At 31.0% G+C, this 18189-nt stretch overlaps 1 protein-coding gene across 20 annotated transcripts in view; it reads left to right on the top strand.

Annotated features, from left to right (window-relative positions):
* Positions 1-18189, top strand: part of LOC140675761 (uncharacterized) — a 115375-nt gene that overhangs the window by 33456 nt on the left and 63730 nt on the right. For 2 of the 20 annotated variants that reach the window (XR_012048482.1, XR_012048461.1), the window contains exon 2: positions 16888-16990. The exons of the other annotated variants lie outside the window; for them this stretch is intronic. The gene's annotated coding sequence lies outside the window, so the exon portion shown is untranslated. The remainder of the gene's footprint in view (positions 1-16887; positions 16991-18189) is intronic. 20 annotated transcript variants of the gene reach the window in all.

Genomic DNA, 18189 nt, shown 5'->3' on the forward strand with positions numbered 1-18189 from the left:
TCCTTCTTCCCTCGTTTACTTCGAATCGGCGACGTTTAGTTCATTGCGGAAGTAACTGCGCTTGTGAAAAAGTTTCCTGGAAACTTTCCGATTTAATCTGTTTGCGAGTTGTAAAAGCACGCGTACTTTATATCGTTGACTCTGTATGGGAGATTTGTATAGCATCTGAATGCGTCGCTTGTTTTTGGCATATGCAAGCTTATATAAATAATGTTTATCGAAGTATAGAAACTGACATTGAAATAATTGTGTAGAAATTTTTTAAATATAAAGATAATAATTATACTTACAATATTTTGCAAATAATTTCTTGTCAAGATTTCTACAAATCAGAAGATAATAAAAGATAATTATTAAATTTGTTGTTTTTTACTCTAAGATTTACTTGCTGTATTTTCAATTATACGAAATGATAGAACGCGTACAATTTGTTACTAAAGATTTAAAAAACATCTGAGAGAGAGAAAGAGAGAGAGAGAGAGAGAGAGAGAGAGAGAGAGAATGGAGACACAAGAAGAGTTCGACTCTACAAGCGATCGTTGGAGTGTCATGTCTCTGAAATAAGAATCGTGGGAAATGAGGAATCACGTTCCCACGTGCCTAGTGTCAGGATGGTACAAAACTGTATCATTCGCCCTCAAGCTGACGTTTAAATTGCAGAGAACACACATATACAATTTATTCTCTTCTCCATTTTCGCGAATGATGCATATTTCGTAGAGATGACATCCATCCTTCTTGAGATATTCCAGAAGAATTCACACGAGACTTTTTAAATTATTCTCGGAATTGATCCGCGTGTATCGTGAAAGTGTAAAATCTTTTTCCCTCGAGCACAAAAGCCCGTGTACAAAATCGACAATATGAAATAAAAATGCATTGCATTGCATTGATCGATAAGAAATTTGAGCAAGATTGTTATAATGTATATGTGGAATCAGATTAATTTCAAGTTTAAGAGGATCACATAATCGCGGAGATGGAAGATCGGATTATTTCCACGGTGAAAAACGTGAAGGTATCGTCGAGGATAGTCCGTGGGCTGACTTATGTATTACGTACATAATCGTTTACTATTCATGAATTGATGCTCGCGCCAAAAATGGAGCTCGACTTGGTGAAGAAGGAGAAACTGGTCGACAATGACGACAGCTTCCTCCTTTTCATCATTCGTTCGCGATTCAAATAAACGTACCTGCTTTGCATACACGCCGCATAAAAAGATTGACGCGCTTCGGAATGAAACCGAGTCGCTGATCGATAAATCGTGCGCACAAATAATTCTTGATAATTTACGTGAAGAATGACGATTTCGAAGGAAATGTGACGTATCATTAAACGCTGCATAAATCATTAATTTTTTTATAATCTCAATTACATGAGATTAACTTGTCATCTAGTATACATATCAGAGCGCAATATTTTCATAACTATGGCGCAGGAATTTATCTTCTACGTTATATGTTATCATTATTAGGAATCAGCATAACTTTCGTGCGATAAGATGCAACTAAATAATATTTCCAACTGCAGAATAATTTCTCATTTTTTTCATATTTTTCTCTCTCTCTCTCTCTCTCTCTCTCTCTCTCTCTCTTTCTCTTTTTTGTAGGAAATATAATAAAATTCTTCTGTAATATTATATTTGTTGAATTTTAATAGATAAAAAAATATATTACTCTTATATGTTATTCAATTGCGTATTATTGGATTTATAAATGACTAGAAATTATTTCATGGATAACCATTCATATATCATTGGACAGTTCTTTCGACAGCAGAACCATTCGCTCATCTATAATATACACAATATTATAACTATTATATATAATTTTATATACATATATTTTTTTCTTTTTCTTTTATATAGTATAAAAAAATAGTTATTTTTACACTCACTTATATAAAAGTATATTGTTTATTAAAATAAAGGGAATTGATAAAAGAATTAATAGTTTTCGAGGTATATTATATTATTCTTACGCTTTCTGATTGATTTTAATTAATTTTGATAATTTCCGTACTGTCACTCATTTACAAGCACTTGCGCAAAAAGAATATGACATTTATTTCAAAGGTAATATGTTAACTTTAATATTGATCTAAGAATACAGAACACAAGGAAGAACAAAATTAATAGAATAATCATAATTGTTTGAAAAATGAGTCCACAAAGCACTTCAGCAATCACAAGACTTTATAAGATATTAGCTCTTTATAAGTTGTCACTGTCCGATAAATCGTGCGCACAAATAATTCTTGATAACCTACTAATGAATCTTAAGAAGCATCGAGGAAGTTTCACAAAAGTGGACTAGATATGAGTAATCCCATTGTGATTTTTACTTCTAGTCTCGATTGTGTTTCTTAATAAATTGAAAAAAATTATGTCTGTATAAAATAATATCAAACTTTGAGACTTATATTTATATTGTTACACTTTTTTCCGTGTGTCTAATTATATTATTATATATGATATTCATATAAAGTGCGTCATATTTCGTAAGCGGAGTTAGTAAATGTAATAGATTGATATTTAGAGAAGTGTATTAATTTAATATTAAATCTATTAAATTGTTAAACTATATATTATCGATTGGTCGATGATGTTGAATAAACTTTATTAAGTTTTGCATGCGATGATAGAAAGATGACAGTATGATAAAAATTATTTCTAATAAAAAAATAAATATTTTACAAGAGAGTTTATTAAAAATATTATTTATGTAATTATAATAGTTATTATAGTAAAATAGTAAAATAGTAATTTATATTTCCTTAAACATGCATTTTTATCATTTGTATTATTTGGAAGTAACATATAGTGCACGCTTCACCGAACTGTCAAGAAACTGTCAAGAAACTGTCAACAAATTGAATTAACATTCACTTTTCAACGTCATTGATCGCCAATCAGACGCATGGAAAAAGTACAACAATATAAATCTCGAAATTCGACTTGGACACGCTTGACGAGTTTTCATCACTTTTTTTATTAAGGATAATTATACGCTACGCTGTTATTTGCTTATATATTGTTAAGTTTATTATTTTTAATGTTTATCTTGCAAGGAAATGTCATTCTAATTCTAGAATATGTTTTTACTTGATTTTAACTAATTTTATTGTTGCTTTTACGTTTATCTTAATCAGTGCTCAAAAAAAGGGCGTTTCTTGTGATTGTATGAAATTTTTGCGCAAAACGATATAAATGCGCGAGCACTTAATAAGGATTAATGTCATGCGTTATTCACCGATTATGGCAGAACAGGTTTTGCTAGACGCGCGATAATCTAACGCAATAATCGATTTCCTTTCAATTTGTCGCATGACGGCCGCTTGATAACCGGCCTTTTCCTCTTGTCCTCGATTGTACGTATTACAAACGTAAAAAAACTTGTGTTTTCTTTGTTAAATTTATTTCAACTAATCTAATCTATTTATTTTAACTAATTTAAAGTAAATAAATTTTTAAAACAAAAATTGTTAGAGAATAGAAGAATCTTTTCTTTGTAATTGTATAAAAAAATTTATTTCTTTACTAAACATAATAATACTAATAAAATAATGCTAATAAAAAACATTAAATCATTAAACATATAATAATTGTAATAAAATATTGTTACGTAGACGAACAAAAGATGATACATATAATAATGCGAAAAAAATAATTCAAGCTTATGCTAAAATTAAATATAAAAATGGAAACTCTTATTATTGTATTTTATTATTGTTATCAATAATTATTCAGCAATAAATATAAACGATATAACTTGAATAAAGAACAAGATTTAGGATCTTTTTATTATTTTACTATTCTCTAATAGAATTTTATTTTACGATTATTGAATATTTCCTCTGATAATGAGAGAAAACGACAATGCAACAAAACATCGATAATCGGCATTTGCATATGCTTATATTTTGTTTTATTGTTGTATTCAGCCATGATACATATCTAAAGAAGAAGTCAATTTTCAACTTTGTTATCATTGAAGAAATATGTGGAAATCTCTTTTTCGACAGTTCCGCGTCGTACAATGACGATAATCCGTCAGGTCAGAAAATCTGGTGCTATATTATACAAACAATACAAAAGATATAATATTATATGTTTAAAAATATAAAGCAAGAATTATGATGCTTTTAAAAATAATCATGATACATTTTCTTGCTGATTTTAATATACTACGTTTTTATTGCAATTTTATAATCGTACAAATCGTGATATTTAATATAAATATATGTGTAAGAATTATTCTCATTTATTTTAGTTATTAAACGAATATGATATAGGTGCAAATCTTTTAGTTTTTTCATTTTTTTTTAACTTCATGTAACCTCGGCAGTGTACGTTTTTTGTATTGAAAATTTAGAAATAGAATAAGGATTTGTTTTTTTTTCGCGGTGACGCGAACGAAAGCAATGAACCATGCGAGACCAAGTGTCGGATTTTTCTAAATGTTGTTTAATCCGGGTTGATGTCATGCGTTACTCATCGCACGAGATGAAACAGGTTCGATCGAGACGTTTACATTAATCGTTCATGTCATAAATGTAAAACGAGAGGGGTCTTCCAACCGAGGGTCACGTGTTTCCTACTCACCGTTCTCGGTTGATTCTAGATATGCTTTAGCGCTCTGCGTTCATTTTTTATCTATTGTTTTTAATCTGCGTTTTTTGCATATCACAAACAACATACAATCGTCATCGTCGTAATGACTGGATCTATTTAAAGTTATTGAAAAACTGATCTTTTATATCAAGAAAATTCACGTCATTAATGTCATATTGCATTTCACTGCTCGTGTTTTATTAAACTAATCGAGTTAACGTGTTTTATCATTTTTACAATAATTAATCTTTTATAACTTTTATAAACGAGACTTATATTATGAATTATTAACAATCTGTATTACGTTGTGTCTTTTTGCCTAATAGTTATTCAATAACTTGGGATTGTACATATAATATATGAAGAAATTGATTAATATATAATGATTTTGCTTATATTAGTGTTATATTATGCTGTTATTGAGGTTGTTTTTTTAAGCTATTTTCATGCACTATAAAAATAAAAAGATGATAATCATAAGAGTCGATCAATGCTAATTAGCTTATTTTAGAATAATTGTTTATAGTTTTTATCAAGTTAGAATTAAGCATTTAATTTTTTTCTACCGCGTTATACAGACAATAATAATCTTGGAGCAAACGCATCGAATGTTGAGATACGTTCGATATACAGTCGGGGTCACCAGCGATAATTAAATTAACGTAACGGCCATCAATTCTATCCCTCTTCATTAAACGTTGTTATATATTACGCCCTTCACGCAGGTTATTTCCCATATATCTCTAATACATGTTTAATTCGATGCGCTTGTTTATATCCATTAATCCTATTGGCAAACACTCCAAAATAAGTGACATATTCAGAACGGAGCAGATAGATAGGTACATACAGGCGATTGATTCTCGATCGATTTTATCGAAATGACATGCAGATCGACGTTATTAAAATGACATCGTGATCGACGTACTATTGCTCGCTCAAGCAACGCGTCATCAACGTTATGCCGTATTGCGAAATTAATTTTTAAATACAGACTTCTGTCAATAAATCATCGTTGATATTCCATTTGCAATAATTCGCGGTTACCACACGCGGTTGGTCTTTAATATGAGGAGAAACAGACGTGTAGAAGTTGAAAAAATCAAAGTCTCGAAATAAAAGAAATAATATACTAAATATTTATAGCATTTGAATGTTGCCATTTTAATATTCTTTCGAGAAATTTGTATATAATATTCTCAAAAATTAATTTCGAAATAAAAATTTATTTATCACATTACTTTTCTGATATGTAGGTATATATTGAATCGCTTTTTTATATTCTTCTTTTTATTTACTAAAAGTTTATTCCTTTCTTATTTGCGTTATTATTGGAGTTTGCAAGATTTCTTTTGAGACAGCAAATAAGTATGTTCTGAATCCGTTATGAAAATATAATAATAAAATAGGAAGCATATTTATTTAAACTGAAAATTACATTGTGGCATTATAGAACTTTCGTGGAAGCGAAGTGAGAGCGAGCGGAAAAAATGAGAAGATTCACAAAAGCTGTTGCATCGAACTGCACGCGATACGAAGAAATCGAAACTTTCTTAGAACTTTGCCCCTTTCGAAGAACATCCTTCGTGGTTCTTCTTGTAACGCGGCGCACGTGTCCACTCTCCGTGACGTCATTTCTGCAGAAGTTTGAGAGAAACATACGTTTACTATACTCGAATGCGAAAGTGTCGTTTGATAATAATAACATTATTGCATAAAATTAGATGTAAAAGTTTTATTTGTGACTAAGAAAACTTTATTATAACTTCGCGCGAAAGTTCTTAACATACATTTACTTATAATACTTTAAAAATAAAATGTAGATTATTTTTTATAAATTAAATTCGATTGAATTTTATTAGATTTTAGTTGCAGTTTTAAGAGAAAAGGCACTACAATTTTTGTTCTTGTGTGTATTTTACACATTTTTTTATTTTATTTCAAAGTGTTTTTTTGTCATATTTAGATTTTTTTTAAATATATATCTTTTGAGAGAGAAAGAAAGAGAGGGAGAAAGAGAGAGAAAGAAAGATACAATGAAATTAATGAAATGACAATTTGTGCGATGCGTCATGCCGGTCGAAGGACTCATGAATTGGAGACGTAATATTGTGTTGATTAAAGGATCCTCCTACATCACTGATCGCCGAGAAATACGACGATCCGAACGCTTTCAATGTATACTTTACGTTCGTTTATTCGCATTGCTAAGAAAGAATTGAATTTTTGTTCTAGTCAAAGGATTTACTGCAATTCGCGAGATGGTAAGCTGGACTATCTTTAATGCGTTACATGTATAACAGCTTTCGAGCAAAATAATTGAAAATAATTGAAAATAATGTATTTCGTGTATGTCGAACACATTTATTAGAATTAATAACTAGTAGATTATTAATTTGTATATTTAAAAAAAATACTTATTAATAAAGGCTATAGTCGCATAAGCATACAAGAAATTATAATTACTACAAGAAAGTAAGTAATTTTACGTCCTATTATCCAAAAATAATAAAGAAAAAAAGATTTTCCATTTTTCTTTCATCATGTTGCACCAACTCGAAAAAATTGAAAAAATTTGAGAGTATTAAAAAATATAAAAAGAGTATTCTATAAAAGTTTGATGATTGAACTTCGAAACATGTTAAAAAAGCCATTTTGATTTCAATCTTTTTTTTAAAATCGAGCTTTTATTTGGGATTAATGAAAAAGTATTTTTCTTGTATCTTTTGTTGATAAATGTGCAAAAATATGTGATCATCTCAAATATTTATAGAAAAGAAAAAGAAAAACTGAAAATAACGTTTTTCTCGATTAGGAAATAATAGAGTTAGGGAGCGGAAATTTTGAGGAAAATTTTTTTTTAGTGAGGACATGACAGGCTAAATGTTACTTAAAAACTCATCGGGGGCACTTTTTTAGCATGCTTATCCAGTTATAGCCTTTATTTGTAAGAGTCTTATCTAATTTCTTATCTGTTTATTTTTTGAAGTTTTTAATCGAAATTTTTTTTTAGTATCAGTATTATATCCTTAGGGATTTCTTGTCACATCGGCTAATATCTGGTCCGTTGAATATCTAAATGTCAAAATAGCCATTGAGAAACCCTTCTTCGTTCGAAATCCTCGTTGTTTCGGGACAACGGCCTTTTGTACATTTGTCGGCCGGCCAAACACATCTGCTTTCACTTGGGATGTTCGCTGTACCCGTCGTTTACATTATTCGCGTTATATTCGCAATCCCAGAAATGCTGGCAGCAACTGGTGTTGTCAGAATCTGTCAACGCTTCCCATAGCAAATTCTGAAATTCCATAAAGTGATTTGACTGATGATATATTTTCGTAAATTAAAATCTATGTGCTCTTATTTACGAGAGATAATCTATATTATACAATATTATTAATTTTTAATATTAAATTTTTATAATAAATGTTTGTCCACAGTTTTCAACTATACCATTACTCAAAAACTTTATGAATACTTTCAAATAATTAAAACTCTTATTTAATACATTATAAAAATTGTTAATATATTAATACAATAAATTATTTTGTATAAATATTTATTATAAAAAATATTTTTTAGAAATTTCAGTATTATAAATATATTTGTTTAAAGTCTTCTATGATACGCAACGACGCAAGTTAAAACATGGGAAATATTGCAATACTCATTTGAAGCGCAACTAAAAACAGCCTAAGTCGCGTTGATTGAGAAACAGATCTCTAGGAATTTATCTCGTTTCTTAATTCGGTGGCGCTCTCGCGTACGGTTATCACGAATGTCGTAAACATTAATAGAAAAAAAATGCTGTTTCATCATACTAGTTGGTAGTAAATATAATTTTGTACTGACGCGAGATATGATGTAAACGCGATGACTCACTGGGTCCGACACTTTGGCGTATTTATCTTGTGCCCTGTATTAGAACGAGATTAAATTTATAAAGATGTTACAAAAGCCTTTATTAACGTTTATCATTTAAAAATCTACGACCTGATTTCTAAAACTCTTAAACCTATGATAATTATTCTTTCTTTTCTATTTGTTTTTACAACATAAAAGAACCATACAATTTTTGAGATTTAAAACAAAAGGAATAATAAAATAAAGAATGGCTCTTTGTTTTCTTTTACGTGATTCACGTCGACTATACTTTACAGTATTTTGCGAGAAAAGGGAAATAAAGAAAATGGACCAAAGCCTGTCGGGAGGATTCGCTAATGACCTCAGCGTACAGAAATGGTTGCGAACATAGCGTGGAGAATTCCCGGGAATAGAAACGTCATCTATGAGAAAGTGCGAACCTCGTCAGCCTGCATCGTTTCCGTTCTACCACGCCTTCCTCTTATTTTTCTTTTTCCATTACTTCTAGCTTTCTCAGGAAATTCCTCGCGATTCGCTTTATTCGACAAGTACTTGATCGAACGTTGGAAAATGTTTACGTTTTTTATAAATACGTTCGATATTGTAAAATCTTGCAATTTTACAATATCGAATGTTGAGTGAGTTCAATGATACATGTCTCTGCGGGATTCAGTTATGAAAATTTTTCTGTCGCGAAAACAAATTGCAAGTTGTTCATCAAACGATCAAAAACCACTTGATAAATTTAAAAGTCAATGATGATTTTATACAAACGTATAGTTTTTGCTTAGGAATGCAACATCAATAGATATTATGTAGGGGATGCAAATGTTAACTTTTAGGTTTTCTATTTATAATAAACAAAGTCGAAATTTTTGGATACCTAAAAATATAGATGCTGTGATAGCTTTTTGTTTAAAGCTTCTCTATTTAAAAACAAAGGAATTTCTTTCGACAGTTACATTTGATCCTATAGATAGCCTATGGAAGGTGAAGTATATATTGGACTGTTTCGTTAACTGGATACGAAAATTTTATGACATTTTTACGATTGACATTATTTCATGAAAGTCCGTACGTCGGCACATTGTGAGCTCACTCTTCATTTACGTTGACATACACATGCATATCTCGCAACAACGATAGAAGACGATGAATTTTTGGCCCACGACAAACGCGTGAATAAGAACTTTGTTTGCTAAAAAAAAGAGATAGTATACAAATCTCCTTAACAATTTTATCTTTATTTTATCTTTTTTACATTATGCGAACGAACGCGAAATTTTCCGAATAGACACTAAACCATGATTATACTAATAAATCAGCCATTTGTTATTTATAGCTCATAATTTGAGTGTCACATTATATTGCAGATTTCATATTATAAAATTCATTGACGTATTAATATTAATATTAAATAAAAATCATATTAATTAATTTAAATTAATTTTATATTAATAATAATATAAAATGTATTATTATTAAATTACAAATTTGTAACTCTCTTTATATTGATTTATATCGACTTACTAATCAATATTGCATTCGTTTCACCGCAAATGTCTCACGAATCTATATCGATATCAGGAAATTCAGATGACGTGCGATCTGTCAAAGAGTGACGAATTTTTGGCAAAGTGACAACGTATGGCTGTTCTCTCGTTATTTCCGGAAAATTGTAAAACGCGGATACGTTGTTGTCGTGCCAATTCACGTGTCGTCGAATGTGATATATATTTCGCGCGAAGAAAACTACCACGTACCGCCCGTAACACACGCTGTGCCGGTCGATGCAATTATTCGCATCCGCGAGACGGGCGTGAAGCAAAATTGCGACACACGTACATAGATACATACGTACACGTACGTACGCGCGCGTGCACGCGTTTTCCAACAATCGTTCGTGCGCACATATTGTGTCGAAAGTGCGCCGGTTAATTTGCCGTCGGCGAAAGCGTAATTATAGCATTGCGCTGCGTTTGCGTGCCGCAAATCTGTCGACGGACTTCTAAAGGCGGATATAGCGCTATCTACTAATGTATAGTTTTTCTCTTTGCGAACATTTTTATTGCGAGCAAGAAAACGGAGTGCTCTGTGATTCATCTATATTATTAAAATTAAAATTTTATTACGATATAATTACAATATAAATATAAAACAACATTGAATATTATATAATGCAAGCACCGTTACATGTTTATTTCTAATTCTTTTTTTTACTATTTATTTATATTATATATACAATTGCAATTTTTTTATTATGTATTTTTCGAATTCTTATCCGTAATTTTCTCAACGTCTCTGAAAATGTTTTATTAAACATTTAATGTTATTTATTTCATTAAATATTAAGCTGAGCACATCATGTTACGAAAATTGATATATTTGCCGCGAGAGACTATCGCACTTGTATTTATTTTCGTTAAATGCAAACAGTGCAAAACAATTATATACGATATACATATATTTGAGAATATATTATGACTTTAGTATAGATGGAGTATATATATATATATATATATGAGTTAATATATAATATGTAGACTGCACTGTAGATAAATAAACTAAAACATGTCTCTTTCTCACGGATATTTTTGCGATATGGTATTTAAAGATTATTAGCAGCGCTTAGAAAATTCTGACTACGTAATTTCTACGAATCATTTCAAACAGATGCACTGTGAGTAATGCACTCAAAATAATTCCTCCCGCTGTTCACTGCGCAGTATTGAATTGTGAAAACGGTAAATCGGACAAGACGATTTTCACGGAGATTCGTGGAAAAAAAGCTCGATTTAGCCGGCGCTCGATTCGATTTTCTGTTATGTATAAGAAAAAAAGGATGATTGAAGAGAAACCCGCTGACAAAGTATCGGATGATTTAATAGCTTACGAGACTCTCAAAATATCGTCTCAAGCTATCTATCATGAGCTATCTTTTTTTTTTCTTCTTACTAACATCGTCGAATGTGCGATGAATCAAGACGAGGTCATTTGCATTCATCACTAAGTGATACATTATATGAACACTCATTATGAAGACTCGCGTTCATACATATTTTTAGACTCACAGTGCCCGATCGTGCTGGATCGAAATTGACGTTCGCGGTGTTAAATTAAATATTAAGTTGCCTTGCGAGGCATTTTCTTTTCTTTTCGATAAATTGTAAAATTTCGCATCTCCTCTATAACCCATTGTAACGTATTATCGTTGAATTTAAACGCTGTCTCCGTTCTTTGGCAAGCATTTCGGTAAGCGCCTGTAAATTAATGTTGTTCCTGCTTTAACGCAAGCGATAAATTAAATTCAATGTTTGCATATGTGTAGAATTTGATGGTGATGACAGATGATAACTGCCCGCCAGGAATAGTACACTTACGTTTTACGCAGATACTTTAAAATATCGTCCTGACGGTTCCTGTGAAAAAAGGTGACGCATTTTTTTTTTATTTCTGATGTAATTTTGGTTTCGCACTGACGTCGAGTTACGATGTGCAAAATACTTGGAACTCTGACAATATAAAGAAATTTAGAAAAAATTAATATTATTTTCTAGCAATTAATAATTAACATTTAATTAATACAATATTTATAAATTACATTTTCAGATTAATTATTAGAACTTAGTGTATATGTATAATCATCTTATGAATTTAAATAATTAATATCACATTTTATATTAACTTTGAATTTAACTATATTTTTTAATCTAATTTTTGAGTAATAAGACGTCGTTAAAATTTAATGAATAAACCTTATTTTTGGAACTTCGAATTAAAATCGAGTTTAAGTCAAAATATGCACACTATAAATAACAAACTTTATATTTAATGGATGTTACGCAGAATAGTGTGCAAGTGTCAGAATAAATAGTTTCACAGCCACCCACGAGAAAGGAAGGGAATCTCTGAGCGAGGGGATATTTTCCAAATTAATGGCATCTGCCTAATCGCCTATTTCCATCCTTCCTGGTGGCTCGTCGATGTTTTCGGTTGTCCGTTCGTGCGGTCCAAATGACCGAATTTTGGCAGATCTCCAAATTGCGGCTCTAACGTATCAGGATCCGCACCGCGATTCTATACCCGATGTCTATTTTAATGTCGGGTCGCCGATTAATCATTAGCCCACTGCTCCATCGAGTCGACAGTGGTGTGTCACCCTTCTCTCTCATCTCTTCCTTTCAGGAAAGAAGAGGCAGAGGGATGAGGAAGCGGGAGTAGACCTTTTCTATCGGTGGTAACGACGTAGCACACGTTTTCTCGTTTCATTGGCTCTTTTCATCGTCAATTATCTGATACCGCGGAATTAATAGGATCCCGACTGATGGTTTTGCGAGTACTTTAGGCTCACGAGTCTCAACCTTGAATCTTATTTTAATGAAACTGCGCTCGGGTAAGAAAAGACGCGCTATTGATTAGACATTGTTTGATTCATCAATATTGACGACGATGTTATTTGCGCGGAAGTTGACGCTTGAAATTAATTACACGGAGATTACTTAGTCTATAAAAAGGATATTAAAAGTTGAATATTTTAGTAAAGAATTTGTAAAAATTGATATGCGCCTTTTACAAATTAGATTCTTTTTGATATAAAATTTATTTAAATTGAATTGTGATACACAGTGGTTTGTTAAATATTTCGTTTTTTCTTTTGCTTTAGTCACAAAGACTCTTTAATTTTCAATGTTAAATATCTTCATAATTAGATATTGATATTTCTACTGAGAAATGCTTTATTCATATTCTTCAGTCACATTTATTCAGAAATCATTAAAATATCATTTAATGACAATAACACATCGCTCTATCAACTTCCTGAAGTCGAGGAAATTTTTTCCAAGAATTCCGAGAAATTATATTATATTAAAAGAAATAGATATTATATTATATTAAAGTTACCCAGGGATTATTTTTAAACGACATAAGTATTTGCGCTTCTTTCTGTTAACATTATCATTTTATTATTTAGTAGTTTGAGAGTGGCAAAGCGAATGGCCACATGTTTTAAATTTCTGGCGAAAGCTCTTACGGCTCATAAAATCATGATTGATCAGAGATATTGTCGGCAATAATTATTATGCGTCCATAGCCGCTTGGAATTTACAGTTAGGATTTGTGTATACAGTTATGTGCGTAGCACTTAACGCATCTTTCACGCGCTGTCGGGAATGCGCGAATGATAACCAAGATGGTCATACTTAAAGAAAATCGCGTTTTACTTAAAGAAAATCACATTTACATATTAGGAAAGTTGATTTTTTTCAGATATTATGATTAAAAGAAGAGGAACGTGGGATAATTTGTGCAATTGACAAGAGAAAATTTTACGATATTTGAAATAATGGAATGTATAAAGTTGATTTTATTGTTAAATTTTAGGACCGTGGTTCACGTCCGTATAATTCTGGATTTATTCTGAAAAATAGAAAACGTATGGAAAGTGATAGATAGAAGCGCGTGGCCCACAACCACGCCAAATAAAACGTAGTGAGCGTTCCGATGTAATAAATCCGTGCGGGGCGAGACATCGCCGTGCGATTTGGCGTCGCTCCAAGCATCATCGGCGTTTGAAAACTCAGATTTCAATTTTATGCCGGTGACTTTATATATAATGTGACATCGTTTTTTTTCGTTTACACTAATTGCGACTAATTCTTCGATGTTCAACGCACGACAATATGATAACTTTCGCATTTTAAGATGAAATCTGATTTACGATAAAGATACGTTTTCTTGATACTTTTTCTTTAAATTTTATTACAAGAACAAGTATGTTAGTTAATACGAAATGTATAAACTTTGCACTATTTGCCCTATTTACTTTTGTAGCCGCGATTAATTGCATTTGATTCACTCAATGTTGTATGTAATTATTGGCACAAAATGAAGCAATCGGCGTTGTATACCCTTTACTTTGTGTTTGCCTATGACACTTGCACTCATAGTAATCGCAGTTAATTCCGTATGCCACAACATCGATCGTAATGGCATTCATAAAATGCACTTTAGGCACGCATTACGATTGCGTTCGCGAAGTGTGTGTCGTAACAACGCTACCGCGCAACATTTACATTCAATAGTTTATTCGACGGTTTTATATAGATTTTTTTTCTCTTCGTCACGACTGTCGTCTTTTATTTTTTTTTTTTTTTCAATTCTTGTATATATCATCACTGCGGATCGATTACCATCTGAGATAATCGCAGAAGCTAATCTCCATTGTTAGATATCACGTAAGCGGACGCGGTTTATAAAACCTATTCGTAAATCGACTACTGTGTAATACTCGCATAAATCGTCGCTTAATAGTAATCCTATTGTGGAAATGATAGATCATTTCTAACTTTGTAATAGCTCCGTGTGAAATAAAATATACATCGTGAATAATATATTTCTTTCTTAATTAATTATTTAAATTTAAAATCCAAATATATGAAAAGTTATAATAGATTAAAGAAAATTGCATTAACTATATTAAAAATTTATTTTGTGTAAATATATATGATATTCCCAAATTTTATTTTGTCGAAATATGTGAGAACGAATATTTATAGGATTATGAAATTATCTCAAAATCAAATAAAAAATTGGGAACATGCATCTTTCGATATATTGCATTTTTAATTAAATTTTCGTAACATTTTGATTCTCTCCATATCTCTGTCTTTTTTAAAGATATTTATATATCTCCAAATATTTTGGCAGAATAATAATAATGGAAATATCTATATTAATAATTTTTTTATGTATTATCTTTATTTATTTAATTATTTATTTTTAGAATATTTTAAATTTCTACTGTTTGCATAAATTTCGAGTTTATCTCTTGAACGATAAAGTTTCTCATACAATTATTAGGCCAATGCTGCATTTTATACGTGTGTGAACAAAACTCGAGATACGTGCATTGCGGGGCTATCATCGTAGTCATATAAAGTCTAGGATCAATCGTGCCATTTTACTTTGTATCGTTATCTCGGTTTCGCGACATTTACTATCACAGGCGAATGATTTATTGTACAATAAACGTTTCGAAATTTTGCATAGCAATCTACGATGCACGTAGACTACGTGACGTAGCATTTAATTCTTCTTCCTTTATATTGAAATTTTTTCACTATAATTATATTTTAGTTTCTCACATAAGAATTGCAAAAAGTGCGAAATCGTATTTTTTAAATTTAATATCCTGGTAGGATTATAAATTAAAATTACGCGTATTTTCAAGCGCGATTAATATGGTATGTAGTAAGAAAAGTAATTTTCACTTATCCGACAATTAGAAGGTGCATGAAAGAACAATCGCCTTGACTTTAACGAACGATAGCTCTCGATGAAGGAAGTAGGATGTATTTGCGTGGCAAAACAACATCTTTACTCAATTTTCATGGAAATCGTTTGCACTGCTGCTTCCCTTATTAACGCGCGCGTATTCCGCGAAGAAAAAAAAACGACATACTCGTACGTCGATCGCAAATGCGCTCGCCTCGGCGTAAAACCTTTTTCTATGCCGACGTTGGAATAATACTCATTTTTTTCTGACTGCGCGTATGCTTTTATTACGTATATATAATTCACACACATAATTCGATAAATATAATTATAAATGTTTCAATGGATACTGTAGTAATTAACATATTAACATGTGAATCGATGGATTCATGAAAGTCTTTCTCACATGCAAACATGAGAGGGTACTTCTACATTAATCGTAATATTATTAATTAATATTCTCGCTTTGGTTTATTAAATTGATTAATTAATATCGAGTTCTATTTGTGCAATAATTTGAATAATTACACGTTAGATTTAGTAATTATCTAGCTGTAACAATATTCAGGACATATGTAAATTGAATGTTCCTAATTTCTTCATTAATTAATTGAGATAACCTATACTTATTTCGTTTACGTATTTTTGCAACGCAAAATAAAACCAAATAAATCAACGAAAAAGTTACAATTAAAAAATAAAATGGTTCGATGTCATTTTTATTCAAATTTAATTGATTAAACAAATTTCATCAATATTAAACGTACTTTACATGATTTTACGTGTCAGATAACGTGTAAATATTTATTATTGTAATTATTATTATAACTAATTGTTATTCTATTTTATATTTTTATTCTATTATATATTTGTATATAATCTTCAACTATTGGTAATAATATTTTATGTACTGATTCAAGATTTAATGTTATGACTTTACATTATCATGGTAAAGGAATTCCTTATGTACCGCCAAGCATTACACGACGGTTTCTAATTACACATTTCCTTGTACAGTTAACTGTACAGCGGTGAACTACGTGTAAATAGCATGTTAGGTACTTATCTTTTAATATCGCAGAAAGTATCATCTCGAGATCGCGACTTAAATCTGGATACTTATTACTTTCCAGGATCTATTAAATCGACTATCGAATAGCATTCTGATGTAGTAGAGTCAAGAATATGAGCAGCTGTCGGAATGTCTACGGCATAAAATTTACGCCGATGAATAATGTGAGTTATCTTGCATACTATTCTCTCTCTTTCTCTTTCTCTCTGTTTATATCTTTCTGCCTCTCTCAGAAAACATTTTCGAACGAATCGAACTTGCGCAATTTCTTTCTGTGGCTGGTTGGATCAGGCCACAGCAGATCTAAAGCTGACTAATCGCGAGTTTCTTGTGAAAGTGATGTTTTTTTCTCGCACATTATGATCGCCACGCCAGAGCCGGTCATGATACTGCTATTTCCTCGCAAATATCGTAGCAATTCATACACATTCATTAGGCGCGTACACATACATATCTGCTATTTTCCAGCAAATAACGCTTACATATAGCTAATTTAGGATTGGACAGGATATGGGAATAAAATAAAATAAAAAATATTAGGGTACGAATCTCTCGTTAATTTGTAATATTAATAAATATTATAAATAAGAAATTAGAAACGTCCTATATGTCAAGAAAAATTTACTTATATTTATTTATTTATCCGCTAACTTACTATATTTATTAAATATTTACTTTTCAAAAGATTCATATATTTTATTTATTTAACGCTTTATTAGTTGCAAGTTTGCAAAACGAGTTCCTTAATGTTAATTTTCTTCGTAATCCTCATCGTGTTTGTCATTTAAATCGATGTAATTTAAATCATATAAATAATCGAATATTGTTATTGTATTTTAAATAATCGGAATAAAATTCCCATGTTGGCATTGGAATTCCGCGGATTATTCTACAGAATGAACAAGTGAATCGAAAATTACATAAAGCATCGCTAACAGATTATAGAAATAACGTGACGTAATACAAAATTCTTTTACATAAAAAATTTCCAAGGATCATCGCACTTTACGTCTCGAGATCAATCACGTTAAATCGTTCAAGGAAATCCTTGCTTCGTCCTGAAATGCAGCTCTAGAAAAATCATTCCTAGAAGATACACGCGTGACCTAAGTGCAATTTAATATGACTTCACGAGTCTATTAATCGAAATGATTGAGTCGTTCCTCGGATCGACGATTCGCGGAAATCTCGCCTCGTCTTTTAATGAAAAAACCACCGTTTCAAGGTAAACATCGCGATTGCGAAAGAATCACTCGCAAAAAATGTCGTTGTGAAATAAGTCAAAGAAAGAAAAAATAAAATATTGCATTTTGCATAATCAGCCCGCAAGCGTATCAGTTATAAATTACAGAAGAGTTAATGA

Source organism: Anoplolepis gracilipes, chromosome 2, assembly GCF_047496725.1.
Source record: "Anoplolepis gracilipes chromosome 2, ASM4749672v1, whole genome shotgun sequence".
Lineage (NCBI taxonomy): Eukaryota > Metazoa > Arthropoda > Insecta > Hymenoptera > Formicidae > Anoplolepis > Anoplolepis gracilipes.